The sequence below is a fragment of the Trematomus bernacchii genome, unplaced genomic scaffold (assembly GCF_902827165.1).
Source record: "Trematomus bernacchii unplaced genomic scaffold, fTreBer1.1, whole genome shotgun sequence".
Lineage (NCBI taxonomy): Eukaryota > Metazoa > Chordata > Actinopteri > Perciformes > Nototheniidae > Trematomus > Trematomus bernacchii.
Genome location: NW_022987771.1, coordinates 3,235,450 through 3,261,007, shown reverse-complemented (window position 1 = coordinate 3,261,007; position 25,558 = coordinate 3,235,450).

Sequence of the window (25,558 nt, the reverse complement as noted above, 5' to 3'; positions counted from 1 at the left end):
GCCTCATCACTCCACAGATATACATAGCACGATGAGTGATGATTAAATAACTAACCCCCCGAGCCTACAGGTGGAAGCTGGGGTGGAAGCTGGGGTGGTGGTGGGGCAGGCAAGCAGCAGCGACGTGGAAGTAGCTGCAGCAATAGCAGCAGCAAGCAATGCATAGAGAGATTTCTGGCAGGTTAAATAGAGCGGCATATTAAGGAGACTCTGTTTGGTTGGTTGTAGAGTGGCAAGGGGCGATATGTATGAATGCAGCATAAGTGCTCGAGTTGACTGCCTGAACTAGCTCGCAGGCTTCGCCCCATTAGTGGTAGAGTGAGTAGCGATTAAAAGATTTTATCAAAAAGATTTGTACGTTCACATGTAGCCTAAGCATCATATTTTTCTCACTATACATTTGTGGTAATGACACATTATTGTTAAGAATACCAATTTTAATTGAAGTACAAATAATGGAGTCAAATCAGGTGGAGGTTTGGTTTCTTTAAAGTGAAATTCAGGGTATAAATGGGACTTCTAGCCACAGTTCATCTTTTCAAAGCTAGCTTTACGCTCACCGTACTGTCCCCAAACGATAGGTTGCGTTAGTCAAAGTGTTTTGCGTAAAGGATCCCCATATCAAGCCAATCAAATGTTTGTAATGAGTTGCCAATGGTACTAAGAATCTCCACTTTTAGAATATGAATGCCACAAATACTGATAAAAGCAAATAACTTAAAAAACGGTCTCCTACATATTTTTCATCTCAAAATTGGAACCATTACCAAATCTACTTTCCAGACATTTCTTTAGATTTTTCAGACCATATTTGACTTGATAACTCTGGATGCAGAAGATACTGTAAGCAGACTTAAATACCATTGCAAGGCGTTTGGCTTACAATTCCGCTTTCCTCATGTTTGAGATTTTGGACGACTTTTCTAGAAGTTTGCATCACATTAAGAATCTCTATTCAAGCTTTATATGTAGGACTGTCAAGTCAACTATCTAAAACTCATATTTACCAGAGTTAAGTAGGGTTTAAACAAAGGGTGTATATTTACAACATGTGGCTGAATCCTTTTTTTTGGAGTGGAATATCTACTGTTTTATTTTGTAGTTTTTAGCACCAGAATTTACACCGTTAATACATTTCATTTTATTCTGCACAACAACTGTGTTTACATTATTTAATTTGCTTAAAAAGTGCTATGGTAAACTACGCTATGTGCAGGTTTTTGTATGTGTTGACAACATTTTTGAAACACTGATTGAATCTCTATTGCTACATTTCAATACAAACCATGTCTTTCAATCCATAATTCATACCAACAGGTGTGAGGTACAAGTATATTCATAGTCATGCATTATTCACGTTCAATACGGAATATGGGTAAAGAAGTGGAAACAGTACCCACAGGAAATAGAGCACAAACGGGTGTTTACCCTTTTGAAAACAGCTGAAAGAGAGCCGGCAGTAAAACAGTGATGGAAGTGGTTAACAGCAGAGAGGAAAAGCTAATGGAGAACCAACTAAAAAGGATCCTAAACTGCAGACGCGGAGAGAAAGAAGGGAAGAAAAGCAGCCGAGGCGCTGATATTGATCTTCTGCCAGGGAGATTGATAGAGCAATAAGGATCTGAGGAGAGGAGAAGTGGAGTAGAGGAGGAGGAGGAGGACAAGGTGAGAGAGAGGAGTGCAGGGTGTGAGATGAATGGAGGGCGGGAGAGGAGATAGAAGAGGGGGAGGAGGAGGGGGGAGAAAGTGACAAACAGCAGGATGAAAAAGAGGGAGAGAGCAGGGGGAGTTGAGGTTGATAAAGTAGCCAGAGTGACATCATTTGAGAGGTGAAAGATCAGGTGTCTCTTTCTTAATTAGGTCAAGGAGAGCAGAGCGACGGGGTGATGGATGAATTAGAGGGGAGGCGATGGAGACAGAAAAAAAAGCGAGCGAGAGAGATGATTGGATTTCATGTGGAATAGGGAATGTGTGGCTGAGACACTAAAGGTGACCCAACCCCCCCCCACACACACACACCCACACACACACACACACTCACACTCACAGCATAATGGCACAATACATATTCTTTAATGAAGTCATAGTGCAGTCACATCTAACCACAGATCCACCGGCAGCCCCTGAGTGAAGATGTCAGTGTGTGTGGGTGACACGTGAAGCTCGGGCACCATTCATCTGCCGCCCCAAGGTGTGTGTGTGTGTGTGTGTGTGTGTGTGTGTGTGTGTGTGTGTGTGTGTGTGTGTGTGTGTGTGTGTGTGTGTGTGTGTGTGTGTGTGTGTGTGAGTGATATATGGGCGTGTGGCGCGGTGAGTGGAGGACCAGCACAGCCATCACTCAGGTCCAAGGCCTAATGGAGAGTCCTGGCAGACAGCTGGCTGATTGATGGCCTGACCAACACACACACACACACACACACACACACACACACACACACACACACACACACACACACACACACACACACTAACACGCACACACAGTCATCAGATAACAGTACTAATGCCTGACCTCACCCACTACACGTCCTTCAGGAGCAGCGGAAAGAGAGACAGGGAAGGATTTTTTTTAAAGACATAGCATTGTGTGTGTGTGTGTGTGTGTGTGTGTGTGTGTGTGTGTGTGTGTGTGTGTGTGTGTGTGTGTGTGTGTGTGTGTGTGTGTGTGTGTGTGTATGTGTGTATGTGTGTGTGTGTGTGTGTGTGTGTATGTGTGTATGTGTGTATGTGTGTGTGTGTGTGTGTATTGTGCATTGTGAGTCTCTGGCATGTCTACATGTCTGCCGATATGATCTCAATTTCCCTGTTAGTCTCTCTCCCCAGTTTGTCAGGAGCCATTAACATCAGCAGCAATCCTAACTTCCTGGACACACACTCTCAAACACACATACGCACACACACAACGCTCTAATGGACAAGTTTGATCGAGAGTGACACACTGGTATACACACGCACACACACAGATGCACACACACACACGCGCGCACACACACACACACACCTGCAGCCTCCACTGAAGCCACATGTGTTTTGTGTTGGTGCGGGCCGCAGTACGTGGACTGCCTTCACTCTTCGTTAGCTTCTATTTGAATGAGATGCTCGGAGACATTAAGGTAATGTTACCGGCCAATAAAGTATTTAAAGCCCCCCGGGTCTCGGTGCAGGGGGCGCAGGGTGGGGTGAGGACACCAGGGGCCAGGAGAGGAGGGGAAGGTGCTAGGAAGGGTCAGAAGGAAAGACGGTTCATATGTTCTACAGATCTCGTCAGAATTTGTAAATGACATATTTCTTTACCACAGAAAGAGATAATGTTCCTGTTTCACTTCTTTCTGATTTGGGTCACATCACTACATAAATATTATATCATATAACATTTGTTAGAAATAATGTCCAACCTTTTCCATTTTTGTAGTTTTCCCCAGATAGATTCTAATATTCAGCAGGTTAATTTAACTTTTTGCACTAAAGTCTGATTGTATAGAAGACTATAAGAAAATTAAACTGTGGGGTAGTGGTGGTCTAGTGGAGTAGTGGTGGTCTAATGGATAGTGAGGTGGGCTGAAGATCGGAAGGTTGTGAGCTCAAATCCCGCCTGGAACACCACCACTAGTGTGCACTTGAGTAAGGCACTTAGCCCTCAGTTACTCCAGGGAGAATGTCCCTGTAATTGGTAATTGTAAGTCGCTTTGGATAAAAGCGTCAGCTAAATGAAATGTAATGTAATGTAAACTAGTTCTCACTTGATTTAATACCTCAGTCAACATTTTCATAATTATTTGTTTGTTTTAAATCTCTAGTTTCAAGTCACCTTAAACTCTATATGATATTTACTTTTTAAATCATGGTGCCATTTACAGTCAAATAGACGATGAAGTTGGGTATGGTTTACCATGTGATTGATGTACTGTTTTCGTCTTACACATCATCCCTTTCACGGTTTGTTTTCAGTTCATGAAAATAACTATTCACATTTTGGTCACTTAAAAACATTTTTACAGTTCGGGTGTGCTTTGCTTAACTCAACCGTATCAGTTCTGGTTCCAAAAGCAATAAGATGGCGACCGCCAAAATGCCAACTCAAGGCTTTAAAACTGTAGCTCATATACAAACACCACTGTACTACATATATTTCTTATATAATCTTTGCAAATAAACTGAATAATATAACTTTAAAAAGTGTTTCAATCGTATTACTTCATATAGAGCTGTTTTAATCTGCTGCTATTCAATAGCTGTAAGTAACTTGCTTCATGTCCATCACAATGTGTTTACTAACCGTGTTTATTTAGCACTTTGTTGGATTTTGCTTTCATCGATGTACCCACTTTTCCACCAACACTTTTGTATATTGACAGTTTTTGTCATTTAACAATTTTGGTTTGTTCTGGCCTTTGCAAGTATTACAGCTCAATGATGAACCTAGAGGGTGAACCACATTTTTACAGCTGTATGTCACAGTTATTTCCGTATACTCTCACAACATAAAGTCTTAGCTGGAGCATCAGGGAGGAAGACATCAACCATCAGCATAACAAATACCAAGCTTTCAACTTAAACGACTGCAGACACATTAGGGATGGATCTTGCTTTGTGGACAATGGGTATAGTCTCGCTCCATTGATTTCTCACCAGCGTTTATTGCACTCCATCGACGGCTAATGCCCCTAAGATCCTGCCGCAGCCTGAATTATTCAGCAAGAGGGTTTTGTTTTTGTGTCAGAGCCGCGGGGGTAATTCTAGATCGCCGATATTTGATGATCTGCTGCAGGAGTAAAATGTCTATTCTCAGGGTAGCAGAGTGACTTTTCTGAATGGTGGTGTCCGTATCAGGTGGAGAAAGGCCCGTGACAGTGATATTTAGCGTCTGGCTTTGCTCCAATATTGTCCCAGGCGACATCAAGGCTTTTCATTTCAAAACAGGACAGACAGGTGGAATGAGACGGAACAGGAGATGACCGACTTCTCAATATCACGGGGGATTAAAAGAGGCATTGATGGAAGAGCTCAGAAGGGGAAAGAATAGACAAAGATAGAAAAAAGGGATGAAGAAGAGACAGACAGAAACACAAAAAGGGTGGGTATAAAGCAAAAAAAAAAAGCAAAGATAACACAATAGCACAGAAGATGAATTAAAACTAGTCAAAACAGCTGGTTTCAGACCTTGAATAATACAAGTAAATATTACATTGTTAACACGACAGAAAGGATTTAACTTAGGAAGAGTTCGGACATCAATATTTGGTGGTTTAACCCTGATTTACAATCACAGCTCTCATGTTTGTTGGCATCCTCTCCACTAGTGCTATTGTGGGACTTAATGCCAGCAGATAAACAGATAATCTTGCAGTGGTCTCTTAATGTTCTCCGGAGCTGTATATACACAGAGAGAGAAAGAAAGGATCCGAAGAGACGAGAGGAGAGGACAAAAGTGCGTTGGTTAAGATTCAGGGCAGGCGGTGGCGCGGGGCTATCATTACCATACATCAGGACAATAAATGAGGCTTTCAGCGGGCCGTAATAAGAGTTTGATGAATCATCGGGGCCAGAATTAACTAGACGTCAAAACAATGTGAGGGCTCTGACGGATGGCAGAGGAGGGGCCGATGGCACAGATTAGTCTAGCTGGAAGTGAAGGAGCGCTGAAGGAAGAGAGGGGGGGGGGGGGGGAGACATGAGGGAGAGGGGAAGGAGGGGAGGAGAGGTGAGGAGCACAAGGACAGAGGCAGGCAGACTGTTAAACAGAGGAATGAGACTCGGTCACGTTCATGTTGATAAGGAAGTTTGGATCACACTGGAAATGTGTGTTTGTATCAGTGTGTGTCCCATATGGGTTTTAAAATAAGCTGACCTCTGACCTCAGGGAGATGTGTGTTTATGGTAGACTGTATAAGTAATGGATGTAGTTAGCATTTGGGGTTGAGTGGGGCTAAGTAAAGTAATTATGTGACAAAAATGGTAATATTAATTTATATGAACACGCTCTAATGTAGTCTAATCTTATTATATCTAATTCAATCTCAAATTGTAAGACTAAAATGCAGACAACAACCAAACCAGGACATTATGGTACCTGCTACCTTTTCATCCAAATATTTCAAACATTTTTACCTAATTTCGAGAAAAACAGCAAAAGAAAATGCTTGTTTTCATCCAATACCATGCAACGATAAGGAGTTGTTCATTGAGGTAAACAGTAGGTGGCGCCAATTGTCATGTCACACAATAAGGAACAAGAAGTCCAAACAAGATCACAAATGAAATAAGCGCTAGTTGGACCCAATAAGGTAATAGTAAATTAAAAAAGTGGAAATTGGATGTTAAGGCTTTTATTGATTCACAAACCTGCAAACCTCGGCCGAGATAAAAGACTGTTTTTGGAATATTTCAACTTTTTTTTTTGTAGAAATTGAAAATGCGCATGAAAGGAGCCCCACCCTAAAGCATACACTGCTTTATTGTCTATTTATTTCTGAATAGGACCATTAGTTATAGATAATAAACATCATGCTCAAATAAATAAGACTTGAAACCAGTGTTTGAGGCCATAAACTCACCAGAAAAATGTTTCCTGAGGTAGGAAATTAATTTAGAAGTACAGCCATTTTCTCATAGGCTTCTATACAATCTGCCTTATTTTCGCCCCCTGCTGGATATAAGAGAGAATGCAGGTTTCAATTATTCTGTTCATTTGTGTGCATGTGTTTTCGTGTGTCGAGCTCTCAGCACCCCACAGCTAATCCTGTTGGTTATCATGATGAGAGGTTAGTGCAGCGCTGCTACTGTCCGTCTCCCCTCTCTCCCTCAACCCTGTCCTCACCCCCAATGGGGTAGCTTTAATTGCCAGGCTCTGACCTTTGCCGAGCGGCAGTGACAAGGCCTGTCTGTAGCGGTGGGAGGTGGTAGCAGCTCGATTAGCTGTGACAGCAGAGCGAGGTGATCGTGGGGGGGGGGGGGAGTGAGAGAGAAAGGGGGAAGTGTGGGGGGGGAGAGAGAGAAGGAAAGAAATGAGGGAGAGTAGAAAGCCAGCGCCGGCTAATTGGAGCCCCTCATCCTCGGAGCAGTGAGCCGGAGAGCAGTCGCTGCGAGCTGGGGCATGGTGTGTGTGTGTGTGTGTGTGTGTGTGTGTGTGTGTGTGTGTGTGTGTGTGTGTGTGTGTGTGTGTGTGTGTGTGTGTGTGTGTGTGTGTGTGTGTGTGTCACTGCCCAGCTTGAGGGCAATGTGTGTGTGCCTTGAGGTGAGTATTGTTTGCGTATTATAGATTCTATGTAAATTATTTGTGTGCAGTACTATCTTGTCTGACACGTATCAATTCAACCAGTTTGTACGTGTGTGTGTATGTACGTGAAAGGTGTGTGTGTGTGTGTGTGTGTGTGTGTGTGTGTGTGTGTGTGTGTGTGTGTGTGTGTGTGTGTGTGTGTGTGTGGGGGGGGGGGGGTGTGTGTGTGTGTGTGTGTGTGTGTGTGTGTGTGGGTGTGAGACTGTGTGGGTGTGAGACTGTGTGTGTATGAGACTAAGTGGAATGGACAGTTAGATTGAACAGAACGAGGCACAATTACCAGGTGAGGCTGAGAAGATAATGTTGTCCCAATCTAAGTCACCCCTTGGCTCCCCATCTCTCACACCCACACACACACACACAGACATGCACGCACACACACACACACACCCACACACACACACACACACACTGATGTACACTCCCCTCTCTTTATGTGTCCTACAGGCAAGAATTGAACGGTCTCTGAAGAGTCACTGGGTGGACATCCTGCAGGCAGAGAACACCGAGTCTTCATCAGCTGTCTTTTCTTTCAATGCATACTAAGAGTACGCTTTTAGGCCTACTGGTTACAGAACATCCCCAGGAAGTAATTCAGACAAATACATCATAGTAGCAGCAAAGTGTGGCCTCCAACAAGTTTCTATGCATGTCTATGGGAAGCTAAGGCTGTAATTATTGGGACAGGCAGCACCTCACCAATGGCTGGTGTGTTTTCCCTGTAAAGGTTTGGAGCATACAACCAAATACAATTAATTGTGGTTTCTTTTCGACACCAGTATAGTGGTACGAATGTAAAATCTAATTTAAAAAAGACGTTCATAGCCTGTATTTGTTTTGTGCTGTGTTGACGGAAGCAACCACAATTGCATTTTGACCCAAAACTATACGGTAGCCAAGATGGTGGTCAGTGAATGGGTGAAGTGTCCGGGGCTCAACATTCAACCTTTTGAACGTTATGAGTGTACCATCTGGGTACTCATAGCACATTCTGCCATACTTGACATTGGGATGCACCTTAACACTCAAAATAGCACATTTAAGTACAAAAGTACACAAATTGAGACACAGCATTTGCCCTATTTAGCATGTGTCACCATGAATATACTAAACATGCAGCTACTCTATTATTGAACCACAACTAGCTATTTCAAGTAGTTTGTCCTTCCCCATTTATCATCTAAAAATGTTTAATTCAATTGCAGTAATAGCCCACATTTGTGAGTCAAATATGTAAGTGTTTTTTCCACCACTGATGAAATTACTCAGCAACTTGGATCCAGTTTCCAATGAGAATCATCGCCCTTGGATCGTAGTTTATTGAAATTCATGCATTAAAGATCCTCTGCGTGACAAGATGTTTCTGGAAAAAAAACACCCTAGTCTTGGCTGCCCTCAACCCAACAGTCAAAACACTCTTCAGATTCAGCTCCTTTTATTGCATTTCTTACCAAGTTTTTTGAAACATAATACACTGAGGAGTGACAGCAAAGTGCATGGCTGACAGGGAGGAAATGAGGTGCAACCTGGACTCAAACCCACAAAGTCATAATCACATGGCGCATGCACGCTAAACCTCGGCTGAACCTGGACACCACAACCACAACCTTCATATCTAATCTCACTCTACCCAGTAATATCCAATTCATACATGTACAAACACCCTCAACTGCTTCTAATATTAAACTAAGAGCAACCACACTCTGAATCTTGGTGCCACTAAGTGTACAGTGCTTGACACGGAGGAACATTTGGTTTGAAACACTGCCAGAGTACAGTCAGTTTACAGCTCTATTTAAAACGGACATACACTTTTTTCGGTGCACCCCTTGTTAAATATGATACTCTTGTCAATCCTGCAAATAGAGAAGTAGAAAATAGAAAGGACTGAGAGATCTCAATCTGGTTAAATCGACCCAGGTGAAGTTCAGGGGTTCGTGGCAGGGACAAACTCGGCGCCACTTGGCGTGAAAGTTAAAATGTCTCTCTGCTGCGGCACCACTTTAGATATTTATCTCTGGTTTGACTGTGAAGCAAAATGAAGAAACCTCAAGAACATCTGTGGCTGTTTACTGTAAAAGTGAATCATTATGGAAGGAAACTTGAGACAAAAATGACAAAATCTGAAATGACAACTTGTTGTAAATTCAAAAAAATGTCATGATTCAAATGTTAAGTCACTAGTGATATTTCAGACTTAATGTACATACAGTTGACATTAAACCCATACATCATGCAAATGTACATCCCGTGTTGAAGGAAAGGGTTGGACCGGAAAACCTAGGACTGTAAAAATCAAGCCGTTGTTATTATACATTCATTCAAACAGAGAAGCTTTTGTAGACTATTTTCAAACCACTTTCTCAACACTAAGCTTCATGTCGTTGTAGAAATGATTGACCATTAGAATGAACAGATGACATGAACATGAAAAACTAAACAGCCAGTTAGAATGACTTCTTTCACTGCTGCCAATTTAAAATATTGACGATTTGAGACACGCTGTCAAAACTAGGCCGACAGGCGCTCGAAACTACCTGACATTGGCCAACAGCCCATATTCAGCTTAGTGTGTCTTCCAAGACTCAATCAATGGATGCACCTTCAGCACACTGTAGAGGTGTGTGTGTGTGTGTGTGTGTGTGTGTGTGGTGTGTGTGTGTGTGGTGTGTGTGTGTGTTGTGTGGTGTGTGTGTGGTGTGTGTGTGTGTTGTGTGTGTGTGTGTGGTGTGTGTGTGTGTGTGTGTGTGTGTGTGTGTGTGTGTGAATGACCTGAAGTATAGAGTGGTGCAGGGGTGACCTCGACAAAAAGCAATGAGATTTGGAATTATGCAGAAATTGAGCTATGTGGCAAACACCCACGATACTAAAACGTTTTTTTTTCAGCAGGATTATCTCAACATATTAACACCACTTTTATGATTCATAAAGTGTAAATGTAATTGGCAGGAATAGAAAGCTAACGTTAGGCTATAAAGGAACTACAGCATGGTCACATGACTTCACGTCCCTACCGCTAAGCTAAAGGCGGCTGATGTTCGTTGTGATGACGTTTAATAGTCTCATTTAGCAATTTTTTTTAGCAATTGCCGTTTTTAAGACACATAGAAGCTTCGGACATTCACAAGTGGGGTAATTACTGACGAGTTTAAAATTGTGAAAGTCTTTTAAGCTTGTGTTCAAACTGATCATATTTCAAGCATCTAACCAAACACAAGTTTAAGAAACGATTGACTTCTAAAAGAGGGGAAACGGAAGTAGTAAATGCAATGTAATGTAAACTGCTAACTCATTTCCAGGTGTTAGGACTCATTCCTGCACCAATCGATAGAGTTAGGGTGGTCTGATCGACGAAATATGTCCCAAAACCAATTCACACACTTCCCACTGCTCTGTTAGTAATATTAACTAACCCTTCATGGCCTGGTGTCTCTGACTGACAAACAGCAGTTTAATGACAACCATCTGGCACAGTAATGAAGCCAGCAGTGGGAATGAGATGTTTTAATTAATGAAAGCCACTCCATTAGCTCTGATGAGCGGCTTATCAGCTCCGGCTCATTATGCAAATGGAATTAAGATCGCTGAGCGTCCTGCATGGTTAATGACGGAGATGTTAAGCCGTTTTGTTCAAAGTGACTTCCTTCAGATGAGACTGGACAAGAAGCCCTCAGCTGTTCCTACAAAAATATATAGAGTTAGGCTAAACGTATACATACTTGGGCTGTCAATCCATTAGAATTGTAAACAACTTAATAACATAATATGCTGATTAATCAACTGAAATAATTGCTATTAATTGAATACATAATTAGAAAGGTTCCTTAATAAGCATATATATATATATATATAATATATTTCACATAAAAAACATTGCATTTTTCACAACGTTATTTGGTTTGTCTGTGAGCAGCATTACTAAAAAACTGTTGGCCAGAATCTAATGAAGTTCGGTGCAATGGTGAAGCATTGGACAACACATTTAAATTGATTTCTAGAGCAGATGAAACAATTATCTTTTACTTGCATTTGATCAATTGCAAGATAGGGCCTAAGACGATGCATTTAGGAACAAACTCAAAGCTGCGTTAATTCATCTTTGTTTTAACCATTGACTAAATGATGGGTCATATTATGACAGGGGTTGCTTGTAGTCATAAACATACTAAGCCTTTTTACCCCCTTGTAGCTTATTGTTTTGATTCTCTACCCGTATTAACATTTTTTTCCATGTGGTGCTTTAAAGGGGCAATACTCAACCATTTATATTTTTTAACTTTTCTTTGCTGTCTTAATTGTTCTTTCTTCTTCCTGCATCAAAGTGTGTGGTGTGTGTGTGTGTGTGTGTGTGTGTGTGTGTGTGGTGTGTGTGTGTGTGGTGTGTGTGTGTGTGTGTGTGTGTGTGTGTGTGTGTGTGTATGTGTGTGTGTGTGTGTGTGTGTGTGTGACTTGGGGCGAGGTTGTGTGGCTCTCTTTGACCCTGTGGTCATTAATCTCACTTGCTGTCAGCGTAATGGACACTGATGGACAGAATTGTGTTTGCTCACACACACACACACACACACACACACACACACACACACACACACACACACACAAGTACCTCGAGGTGCTGACAGCTTCAAACAGCCTCTCTCCACACACACAACTCAGTTACTCATTCACAGCAGCTGACGGCCATTCACTGCATATCCCAAGTTTACTTTTCCCGTGTTAGTTTGTGTGTGTGTTGGCGTGTGTGCGTGTATGTCACTCCCTCTGCTGGTCAGATAGAGCACTCAAACCTCTTTTTTGTCCTAGTCAAATTGGTCAAAGCTGCCTTCACCTATTCCCTGCCCCGCGAGGGTTCTCCATTTCTCCCAAACATCTGCATGTTAAATGTCCCGAGTCACGGCGAGGTTAGCGTCATGGCCCCCGCTCGAACATCGCCGCGTTGTCCAGCCTGCATGCTCGCTTCCTCCACATTTCAAAGCAATTACTCCATGTTGATTTAGCTGTCATTGGGGGCATGTGTTGCAGCGTGATTTATAGACGCCCGCCCGGTGCCAGTTGACTCGCGATAAATTGCACAATATTCCGAAAGGCTCATTTGCTTAGCGCTACATTAGGGGGCCGATGATTGCTACACAAAGCCATGTAAATGAGTTCTGAGAGGGGCCCCATCACTCAACATGTCATGTAGCCAATCCCATTATTATTTATGACTGGAGCTGGGCCGTGTTTCCTCAGAGGCCAGGCAAGTGAGTTTGGGTGCGTGTGTGTGCGTGTGTGTGTGTGTGTGTGCGTGTGTGCGTGTGTGTGTGTGTGTGCGTGTGTGCTGAGCAGGAAGGAGACAGGCTGTCTGTGTTATCTGCTGGAGGGTGAAGATTAAAAGATGGCGCTGATTGTACAGAAGATGGAGAGATGACTACTAACATGTTCATATTTCTCTTTCTCCCTCATTCAAGTCCTTTGCTGTACATTAGTACAATTTCTAATGTTCGTCTACTATATCTGAGTATTTTCATCTTCTGCTACTTTAAACTTCTATTCCAATACATTTTGGAGGCATGTATTGTTTTTCTCCTCCACAATTATAAGACATGCAGCTTTGATAAATTAGCTTACAGCTTATTACCTGACACAAAATATAAAATAAATCGTAGGTTAAAGAGGCCCTATTATGCTTGTTGGGGGTTTTACTGTAGTTTTAGTGCATATAAATGGTCTGCAAACCCTTTTTTTCAAAATATGCAATTACGTGTCTTCTGTTTTTTGGATGGCAGGAGAGTCTCACTGCGTCTACAGTACGAGTGCCATTACTGTAGCATGTTTCTGATTGGAAGAATAAGACATGTCCCGATCAACTCAAAATAGTACTTTCCACCACTGTTCTCTTATAATACACACACACAACCACACACACACACTTAACAAGCCAATACATCTGAAGATGTCCCCAAACAAAAGCCTCTCCAGTGTACAGACAGTGGAGGAGATCAGTGCAGTTCATTGTGTTTATTCTCTCTTATCTGCGTCGTGTCAGGGGCCGGTGTGAGGGGCCCGGGTCGACAGCGTTCAGCTTCTTCACGGTCGCTCAGACACGTCATAACACCGCTACTTACACACACCACTGTCAAACATGTCAGCTCTCCACACCATAACAAAGATAACAGAGGCTCTGCTCCCACATCCATCGCTCAGCGAGGGGATAACTGTGTGTGTGTGCGTGCGTGCGTGCGTGCGTGTGTGTGTGTGTTGACATTACCACTGAGCTGTTATTTGATCAAAACGGTGATCTAAGTGTCTTTGGTGATTAGGTGTAATCCGCTTTCCAGGCCTGTGATCTATGGTCTGCAGCAGCTGTATGGGGAGTCTGTCTGTGTGTGTGTGTGTGTGTGTGTGTGTGTGTGTGTGTGTGTGTGTGTGTGTGTGTGTGTGTGTGCGTGCGTGCGTGCGTGCGTGCGTGCGTGCGTGCGTGCGTGCGTGCGTGCGTGTGTGTGTGCAGCAGAAAGGGTTATAACAGGCAGAAATCTCATGTCTCAAAGCTTTGTTGCTTCTGCAAAGACATGTAGATCGGTCAAACATGAAACACTCTTTGTATGTATAAATGTACAGTATATGTACTATATGTGACTCCTCAATTAGTTAGCCTAATATCATCTTAAACATATATGCTTCTTTCATGGACATGGCTAAACTTTGTTAAGCTTTCGCTAAATCAATGATATGCTGTCTACAAACAGATCAGGTGAGGCTCAGTGAAACACAAAATATGAAATTAGTTGAAGAAGATTGCAGCGAACAGCTTGTTATTTGGTGAGAGTTCAGAGATTCTGTATAGTTTTAGGGAATTTTCATTTTTTTCTCACTTGACCAGAGTCATATATGGTTCACTATGTAGCTCTTTTTTATTATATATTTTTTCATTTTAAAATGAAGCAACCATTTAAAGTATTTCTGGCTCTTAGTGTTAAATCTTCATCCTAAAAGACACATGTTCAAAATGAATTTAGGCTACTTCATTGAGGAGTGATATATATGCATTACATATATAAAACTAAACAGAGTTGAATGTTTATCAAAATGTATGTGAATGAAAGTCAGTGTGGTATTCAAAAGTAGAGTCAACACACTAATCCAGAAGCCTAGAAGAGATTCAGCCATTGCCACACACTGAGATGGCAGTTTTTATAACTTACTTTGCATCCAGGACACTGTACTAATCTGGACCTAGAAGCATATTTTGCCCATAAAGTAATGTCCTGACATTACACCACTGATTAGTGCTACTGGTTAGTGTTGCTTCATGTATCATAATGGGGTGCGCTGATGAATGTTCACTCCCACTTACCACCTTCATATGATGTAGACATTTACTGACATAAACAAACATATGCAGAGCCACTATCTGCAGCTGTGAGACAGTAATACTATCTTGATAATAATCACGGAGGAAAGACACATTTCAGCCTCTTCAAAATCAAAGAGCGGATTGAATTTGTCGCCCCCACTGATGACTGACAGGGATTTGACGCCATGCTTACTGCTTGATCTTGTACAATGCTAGCACAAAGCCAGATATAATACAACAAGTGTAGCATAAAGCTAAGATTGCAATGGAAATGTTGATCTTTATGGCACTTTTTTGTCTGCATGAGCATTATACTGTAATGCTGCAAAGCCAGGCTTACTTTCAGAGTCAGAATATCTTTATTCGTCCCACAGAGGGGAAATGTACATTGTTACAGCAAGTAAAGAGCCAAATATATAGCTTAATATTAATTAACCCTCCTGTTGTCTTCGGGTCAAATCTGACCGATTTACTACTTTCATCAATCATGACTTTTTTGTTTTACATTCGATTGCATTAAGGCTTTACGATATCCTTCACAGTAGACATTTGAACATATCAAATTGCTGATCACCACTTTCATTGCATTTTGGATGATTTAGTCAACTTTGTAACACCCATGGTGTTCCCGCCATAAAGAAAAGGAATTAGTAACCATCCGGATCAGATAAAACACACACACAAACACCCCACACACACACACACACACACACACACACACACACACACACACACACACACACACACACACACACACACACACACACACAACACACACACACACACACACAAACACATACTCTAGATGTGTGTGTGTCCCTTATGTGCCCAATCCCCCCATGTGAATCACACCTGGCACTCACAAACACACACACAGAACAGTTTGACACATTTCCCGCTCTTATGTGCCCATCCCCCCACATGGATCACACCTGGCACACGCAATACATGTTCAGTGTCTATTCTTTGTATATTTACTGCTGTTTTTCATGTATACCAGTAGTCTGATACAATAGTTACAGTTTGAAAGGGTGTTAAATGACATTTGGTGATGATTAATGGTTTTTGTGTTAATGTAATAGCAGTTAAAACAGGACCGGTCAAATTTGACCACGAACACCAAAGTAAGGGGGGGGTGGAACGAAGACAATAGGAGGGTTAAGAAGCGTGCACAAAGATAAAGGTTTTAAAGATAAAAAGTTACAAATACACATCCATTAACAGTTGTGATATAGCAGATATAGGTGAAAGTGTTAAAGGTTAAAGTATTGCACAGTAATTTACAGGTTTATTACATAAGATAAATTGTCTAGTTAAGGGACAGCAGCCAGTAATATATATAATATTTATGAAGCAGTATATATATATATATTGCACATAATATATATATATATATATATATATATATATATATATACATATTTGAGTCATTGAACACTTTAATTGCATAATTTGAGGCTTGATAGATAGATTTTATAGAAAATATTTTTATCTTAAAGGGGACCTATCATGCAAAATGCACTTTTGTACGTCTTTTATACATGAATATGTGTCCCCGGTGTTCCAGGGAACTCACCAAGTGTCAGAAAACACAACCCTCTCTATTTTCCTCCATACCCAAATCTCTAAAAAAGGGGCTGCAACGGATCTGATAAAAACTGATCCAGATTTGAACACTTTCCTGACGTCAGGACAGTGGCGCTACGGCTATTGGGCCAACTCCACCAATCAGGAGGAGACAGCCACGGACATTGCCGTTCGAAAGCGCTGGAGACGATGTAGTACATATGCCAGGCCTGTAGGTGGTGCTGTTCTCACATAATCAGCCCTTGCTAAAAACAGATCTAGAAATTGTCAAATTGAGCAAAATGAGGCATGGCTAAAATGCATGATCTGTTTGGTATTTTGAAAAAAAAAATAATATTAATATGCCTTATATAGGTATGGCCCTACACTATATTATTCAAATATAGCATCATAGGTCCACTTTAAGATTTTTCAGTGATAAATATGACAGTTGAGTAAAAAAACGTAAAGCACCTGTTTTTAAAAGCCATGGTGTAACCAGAAGTGAAAGAAGCAGTAATACGGCAGTGTAGGCTTAGGATAGGTTGCTACTAAATCAAAAAGTATTAGTGTACTTAAAGCACCAATAGTAAAGTATACTCATTGTGCAGGACGGCCCTTTTCATAACACTTTATATCTAATTATTGCATTATAATCATTGATGCATTAATGTGTTTAATTAAGATGGTTAAGGTGGAGCTTATATAATTATTCTATACTCCTAAGCAGCTTGTCAATTAACACCCGGTATGACTTAAGTTTAATTTATGTGTTAATTTAGTTCATGACATTCATCTAAATCTGCAAAGTAACTCTACGTATTAAATACAAATATGAGAAAGAGTACTCTATCTCTGAATTGAAGTGCAGTGAAAGTATAATGTAGCATAGGCATGTTCCTATAAATACAACAGGGTAGCTTTAAGTACAGTTCTTGAGTAAATGTACTCTGTTACTCTCCACTGACTGCAGTTAAAGCATTTGCAGCTTCATTCATCTACTCCATTGTTTCCTCTCTCTCTCTTGCATGCTTGCTCCTCTTGTGTCCTTCATTGCCTCCCCCTCCTCCCCCTCCTCCCCCTCCTCCCCCTCCTCCCTCTCTCCACTGGAGCTTTTTGTTTTTTAACGGATGAGTTATTGACTTAAGCAGGGCCAATTAATCAGGGTGTAATGGGGCAGTGGGGAGGCCCAGGGAAGCAATGCATCATGGGCCAGAGATGAGCTCTGTCAGACTGCTCATGCAGCCCTCCTCAATCACTCCCACATTAACGCCAGGCGGAGATGATGAGGAGGAGGAGGAGGAGGAAGAAGAAGAATGGAGGATTGGGAAGGAGAAACAGGGAGAGGAGGGAGGAGAAAACACGAGAGAAAGAGGGTGCACGTATAAATCTGAGTAAAAGACGGAGAATGTGTGAGATTGTGAAAGACCACACGTAGACTGCAGACTTCATTTACCACCCAAAGACAACCATCAGTGTGTGTGTGTGTGTGTGTGTGTGTGTGTGTGTGTGTGTGTGTGTGTGTGTGTGTGTGTGTGTGTGTGTGTGTGTGTGTGTGTGTGTGTGTGTGTGTGTGTGTGTGTGTGTGTGTGTGTGTGTGTGTGTGTGTGTGTGTGTGTGTGTGTGTGTGTGTGTGTGTCAGATTAGACCAAACACTTGACTGCACTTTACACCCAAACATGGCATGCCAGAGATCAAACTTACAAACAAGCTGACATATTTGGTGTTTCTGCGATGAAAGCACACACACACACACACACACACACACACACACACACACACACACACACACACACACACACACACACACACACACACACACACACGCACACACGCGCACACGCACACACACATAATTCTGCATTATCTGAAATATACATCTGTCGGATAAAATGATATTTGAAATATAAAATAAAAAAGCTTTTTGCAGTGTTTAAATGTCTCTCTTTACAACCTCACTTACTTTTCTGGGTTATTTGTATATCCATTGCTGCTGTTTAGGAATTTACAGGCTTTTCTCTTTGGGCTACTTGTTCTTTCTTCATTATCAATAAACAGCCAGTTACCATTGACTTCCATTGTCAGTCGATGTTATTCCTGTAGCACTCTGGGAAACGGGTTCATGTAAAATTCATAGCCGACCATGTCAGACACATGTTGTCTCCCTCAGCCTGATTGACTTATCTGACTCCTTTTGGGAGAGTCTTTACAAATATCACGACATGTGTCAGTCACTGGCGTTAGGCCCACCACGCAGCTGTGTGTCACATCATAATCCTCCCCGTCACGACACACTTACACTGGAGTAAAATATCCACTTAACATGCCGTCCATCACTTTTATCTCCTTCAGCGAGTCCTCGTCTCCTTCTCTGTCTGTCTGAGCCTGACAGAAGCTGAAATATTGCTCTTAAAGTACTTTTCCTGTGAAATCAAGGACAGGATGTTGGATAGAAACATTATATCTGACGTTTTTCATCCAATGGGCCTCTCTGCAGTGTTAATGCATACAGAGTTGACCTTTTAACCCCCGATGCTGACAAGTTCGGCCCACCGACCTTCACTTTCACTTATTCGGCTCCACAAAAGTTTCCCTCCGTGTTTGTGATTCATGCGATGAAGGATCAAAACTTCACTCCGGGTCTCTCATGAAAGTTGGCAGCCTTGGGGAGAATACTGATCTTAATAATGGCTGCTGCAAAGCCAAAACAGAAGTGCAGCTGAGTTTAAAAGGATATGCAAATCACCCTCATCCTCCCCCCTGGAGTCGAGGAAATCTGGTGTCTGGTGGCGTCTGCAGTGATTGTGCCAGGGGGGCTAAAATGAGTTGCCAAGCTAAACGTTACAGATAACAGAAAAGACAAAGTGAGAGAATTTTGAAGAATAAAGGACGGCAAGTTCCCTTCTCTACCATGTGCTATATAAATGAAATACACTTGAAACTTAGGCACACTCGATACTGCAGCGAGGGGGTGATTTGGGATTATTTTTGTGCTGTTAAATTGTACAACAGGATGTAAAATCTTCGATATTAGGTTGCAGAATGGGCACATGGCGCAGGAAATTGAATTGAGAGAAATGTACAACATGAAGGATGTAACAGACGGGAGCATAGGACATGTGATCTAAAATGTATTGCACTGAAATTGGATCATAGGAATCAGGATCCGGCACACAACTAATTTAAAGACAATTACATTTACCCAGTGAAGTATAAATGAAAAGGCTGAAGTGACTCCAATTCATCTTAAAGCTTGCCATGCATTACATTACATGTCACTTGTTAGACGCTTTTATCCAAAGCGACTTACATACTCAATACTGTGGGCAATCCCCACAGGAGCAATTTGGGGTGAAGTGTCTTGCCCAGGGACATAACGACATGCTGACTGCAGTGGGGTTTGAACCTGTGCCCCCCCTGATCCGAACACAAACGCACAACCCACTGCGCCACACGCCTCCCTTATTACACACAAACCCTGAAAACCAGCCCCCAAACACAACTCAAAAGAAAATTCATCTTGACAATAAAGATTATTTTAATTGATTTGTGTGAAAACTGCAAACACACAGCGCAGTGGTGGAATGTAAGTAAGTACTTTTACTCAAGTGTTTAGGTTAAGTGCAATTTTGAAGTATTTATATATTGTGTTTTCATTTTATGTTTATACTTCTACTTCTCTACATTTTAGAAGCCAATATTGTACTTTGTACTTCACTCATTTAGTGTACACTTATTACATCTTAACTAGCTGTGATCGACAAAATAATGCATCAATAGTCATAATCCAGATATATATTTTTTAAACGGGCCATTACGAGTCCTCATACTTTTGTATATAGTGTAGTTTGATGCTTATACCTTTGTACTTTGGATTTTCAAAGCGGGACTTTAAAGAGGCCCTATTATGCTTGTTGGGGTTTTCTCTATAGTGTGGTATATAGGTTTGTGTGCATGTAAATGGTCTCAAATCCCAAGTTCCCTCCAGAGGGAGCTTATCTCCCACACACATGTAAACATGCACACAATACAAATATGAAACCTAAAAAGGAGCATAATAGGGACACTTCAACTTGTAGCAGAGTATTTAAAGTGGACCTATCATGCTATATTTGAATAATATAGTGTAGGACCATACCTATATAAGGCATATTTATACTTTTTTTTTTCAAAATACCAAACAGATCATGCATTTTAGCCATGCCTCATTTCGCTCAATTTGAAAAATGTTAGCTCTGTTTTTGCAAGGGTTGATTCTGTGAGAACAGCACCGTCTACAGGCCTGGCATATGTACTACAGCGTCTCCAGCGCTTTCGAACGGCAATGGCCGTGGCTGTCTCCTCCTGATAGGTGGAGAGTTGGCCCAATAGCCGTAGCGCCACCGTCCTGACGTCAGGACAGTGTTCAAATCTGGATCAGTTTTTATCAGATCCGTTGCAGCCCCTTTTTTAGAGATTTGGGTATGGAGGAAAATAGAGAGGGTTGTGTTTTCTGACACTTGGTGAGTTCCCTGGAACACCGGGGACACATATTCATGTATAAAAGACGCATTTTGCATGATAGGTCCCCTTTAATGTAGTAACACATCATGCCTGGTTTTGCTTGTATGAAGGCTCTGCCAGTACCTTTTGTGTGTTAGTGGGCATAAGGGTGTGTGTGTGTGTGTGTGTGTGTGTGTGTGTGGTGTGTGTGTGTGTGTGTGTGGTGTGTGTGTGTGTGTGTGTGTGTGTGTGTGTGTGTGTTGTGTGTGTGTGTGTGTGTGTGTGTGTGTGTTGTGTGTGTGTGTGTGTGTGTGTGTGTGTGTGTGTGTGTGTGCACATTGGCAGGAAGCGGAGCTGCGAGGAGTGATTGTCCCTCGGATAGGGACTGAGTGACATGAGGAGGATGGTGGTGGGAGGATTTCGAGGGATGGGTTATTTTGTTGTGGCGCCCCGAGGCAGACTGAGAGACGTGTTTTGACATGTGGCCCTTAACTCCCATAATCCAGCTTGATCTGACCGCTTTACAGAGCCAAAAACCTACTGTGTGTGTCAATTCACTGTCACAAGCATAAACAGAAAGAGATCTCACATACCTCCAAGCTAGCAGATATGGTAGTCAGCATTTTGAGACAGATTAAATATTATGCCATTACCAACATGTTTAAAGGGGCCCTTTTTTGGGGGGGGGGGTTTCTCTTTCATGTAGTGTGTTTATATAGATTGTGTGCATGTAAACGGTCGGTAAAGGATAAAAGTTCCCTCCAAAAGGAGTTTCTCTCCCACACACTTTCCCACTTGCCTTGATCGTCTTCATTGGACTCCTCAGGAACATAGTGACATCACTGTAACACTAGCACTTATATTGGCCGGTGCTCCAACACATTGGACGCTAAGGGGTGGGACCAAGCCCCCAGGAAGTGCGCCGGACTCTGTGCCAATATATGTGGTGTCCAAACGGCGGTACTGCAATTTCCGCATCAGTCCGTGACGTCACCCGGCCCAAAACCACTTTTTCCCATGGGGAAAGAGACGTCTGTAAATCGGTGGATAATTTTTTTAAACTAAATAAACTACCCAGTATGAACTATCTTATAGCCCTTATTAGAATCATTCGGTCCTTAAAGTTGTAAAATGAACTAAAAGCCGAATCTAGATTTATTTTCTGTCTCCATTCATTCTAGTGAGCCGAGAGTGGGAGCTCGGGGGGCGGGGCTTAAGGGGCGCATGCTCTATGAGCGCACATACGGGGTGTTTCTCAATCGCGAGTAAAGCTGCTGCAGAGCCACTATTTCAAGCATACTACGTCATCGAGTGCCGCCGAAGTACTGTTCCAATCTCCAGCATACTTGGAAATCTACCGAGCCCGGCGTACTCCGTTTGGAGAAATATCGAGGCTGCACATGAGTAGACTCCGCGGTCTTAAAATCCCCACAATGCTTTGCGCACGGACCAATTTCCCCAAATCTGTGGCGGAAGATGTAAGGCGGGGCCTCTCATATGACGCACACCTGCACACTTGCTAGCGTGTTCCACACTTCGTTTTCTGAATGCCAGGAAGTATTCTTGACTCGCTTCTGAAGCAAGACGCTCGGCAGACATGTGCTACCAAGCAAGCGTACTCGCGATTGAGAAACACCCACGGGTTCTTCTGCTCTGACAGCCAGGCATGATGGGTAATCTGTGACGTTTCGCTCTCTCAAAAGTTGGGCCATTTTGTCTTCATGCGCCAATGAGCAGCTCTCATAGGAAAGAACGAGACCCCGCCTCCCACGCTGTATCCAGTTCTTATTATACATCCATGGGTGGGACATCTCTAAGTGGTTGACCAATCACAACAGAGCCGGCCAGCTAACCAATCAGAGCAGACTGGGCTCTGGTTTCAGACAGAGGGGGAAAAGAGGTGCTGCAGCACAGACAGTATGAGAAAAATAAAGAGCTTTTTGAACATGAAAGCATGGAGACATGTCCCAGTAGAGACACTACATACTGATATGAACCTGAAAATGAGCACACCACGTCCTCTTTAACTACAATTTATTTTATGACAATGATATAAAATACAGACTTCAATAAAGTGTTATTTTAAGCAATAGGAATTTATTTTTTTGGACAGCAATTCTGTGTAAATCATGTCTGACATCTAAACTTTTTACAGTAACAGCGATGTCTAAAAACTTTTTTCTCTGAGGAAGAAAATATAAAAGTAATTGTTTCTCATTTTGCATGAGGGGATGCAGGAGCTCCTTCGGGGGCCCAACGGAGTGCAACACGCAGAATTGAGCAGCAGCATTTGGTTATTGCCTGAAAATATAGAGGTGAAGTGACAACAACAAAACACTCTATTGCTTTATTTCTGTTTCCTTCCCAGTGCCCCCCCCCCCCCACACACACACACACACACCGCCCCATCCTCCGCTGCACCCCCCCCCCCCTTCCCTTTTTCTCTCTGGTGCTGGTTTATGGGTAATGTCGAGTGACACATTTAAGCGGGAGCTGTCAACTCTGGGTATGTACAACTGACTGGCAGAGCCACTCAACGCTGGCGACAGGCAGGCAGGCAGGCACACACACACACACACACACACACACACACACACACACACACACACACACACTATCCATAAGAAGAAAGCACATACTGTCAAAACATAGATATGCACCATTGACCTTGGCTATTATATGTTTGTGTGTATGTGTGTGCGTGTATATGTGTGTGCGTGTATATGTGTGTGTGTGTGTGTGTGTGTGTATGTGTGTGTGTGTGTGTGTGTGTGTGTGTGTGTGTGTGTGTGTGTGTGTTTCAAACCCTTTTTCAACCAAAACTAGTGTGTATATGCAGTTGTTTAAAGGTGGATTCAAAAGCTAAATATAGGTGATAGACTCCATTTCCATTTCCTTGTGTTACTCTAGAGTTTTTTTTAGATATAATTGATACATTTACTGTAATGATCAAAATTACGGAAATTATTAGAAACCAATTTGAACAATCAACTAGTCTGGTGTCTTTGAGGAAAGCATATTACAGCTGTATTTTTTTACATTTACGGTTTTGATGACATTTATTTATTTTCTGTTCAGTTTGAAGTATGGTTCACGATGATCAGCTTGGAAAAATGACTGTTTCTGTCAATGGAGACTGGTAGCTGTGAGTAAAGCTTATTAATTGTATACATTCATTAATAAATCATCATATTTATCCAAATCTCTGTTGATTTTATTTATGATATGGTCACTTAACCACATGGCTGCACAACTACCAATGTTAAACGGACTGCATTTACATTGCACTTCTTTAGTCTTTGCAACCACTGAAAGCACTTTTACAACACGTCAGCACTCACCCATACAGTACGAGGTGCCACTTTAAAGGTCCCATGTCATGGCCATTTCTACTGATCATAATTCCATTGTTGAGGTATACTAGAATAGATTTAAATTGTGCAATTTTCCAAACTCACATTGGTTTCTCATACAGCATCTCTGTATAGTATGTGTATTCACTCTCTGTCCTAAACGGCTTGTTGGAGCTCCTGCCCCACCCCCTCCCTATGAGCTCAGTGGCCGTCTGCGAGACAGCGAGACACAGCGAAACCCAGCCCGAAACCAGCCCGAACACGCACACACACACCCACTCCTGGCTGGGAGTTTGTGTGTGTGTTCACACACGACTCACAGCCTCGCCGCGTCCCGCCGTCTCACGGAGGAGAAATCGGCGGAGCTGCAGCTGAGAAAAGATTGAGTGTGTGTGTGTGTGTGTGTGTCTGTGTGTGTGTGTGTGTGTGTGTGTGTGTGTGTGTGTGTGAGGAAGTCCGCGGATTGGTCTATTTGGACCAATCCACGGACTTAACGTAACGGCTCCGCGGACGTAACGTAACGGCTCCACGGATTGGTCCATTTGGACCAATGGGTCCATTTGGGTATGGGCACGTCACTGTACCCAGGAAGAAAAAGAGAAATCTCCAACGAGGCATTCTGGGGCAACATTTTCAGGAATTGCAGGTCTTTTCTGTGTTAGAGTTTTACTCGCTACGGGGTGTACTTTAAGGGTTTGTGACTTTGCAGACCGTTTACATGCATAAAAACCTTCATAACACACAAGGGGACGGGTAATAACCGGAAAAGCATGACATGGGACCTTTAACACACGTTTGCTTTGTGTGTTCAATATCTTCAATATCTTACCAAGGAGAGTGGCTGGGCATCAAACAACCGGCCTGGGAATGAATGCAGATTGTAACCTTTCCAACTGAAGACAAAATCCAGATGTTTGTCAGAGCTTAAGACACATCATCTACCATCAGCCCCTTCTTTCTTTTTCTTCCTATTACTGCTCAGATCTCATCTCCTCTCTCTGTGTCAGCCATGAAGCTGTCAGCGGTGCGTCCAGCGGGCCAAAAGTAAAGAGAGGAAGAAGAAGAAGAGGAAGAAGAAGAAGAAGTAAAAAGGCAGAAACATTTTATTTTTACAAGATGCTCGGCGCTGTCAGAGATCTCCTCTTCTGCGCTGACATCTGGATTTACACATCTCATTTTCTTGAGTGACAAAGTACATAAACACACGCTTCAAGTCGAGGAGCTTGGCAAGCTGCTCCCATCTCACACACACACACACACACAAAAACTTCGCTTTGGCATTCTGGATGAATTTAAGGAAGGGGAGGGGGATATGACATCTAGTCTCTGATCCATGGAGCTCTCTGTGTGCTGGCGATGAGCGATGAGTCAAGTCAGAGGGTTTTTTTCTTTATTTGGAGCGTTACAGACAGTTTTAATGGGGGGGGGGGGGAGTTTGCCGCAGGCTGTCTTTGTCCTACATTGGACTTCTTTAAGATTCCCACTACAACCGTGAGCACACAGGAAGTGACTCGGGTTGATCTACAGCCAACCATTAATAGAATATAA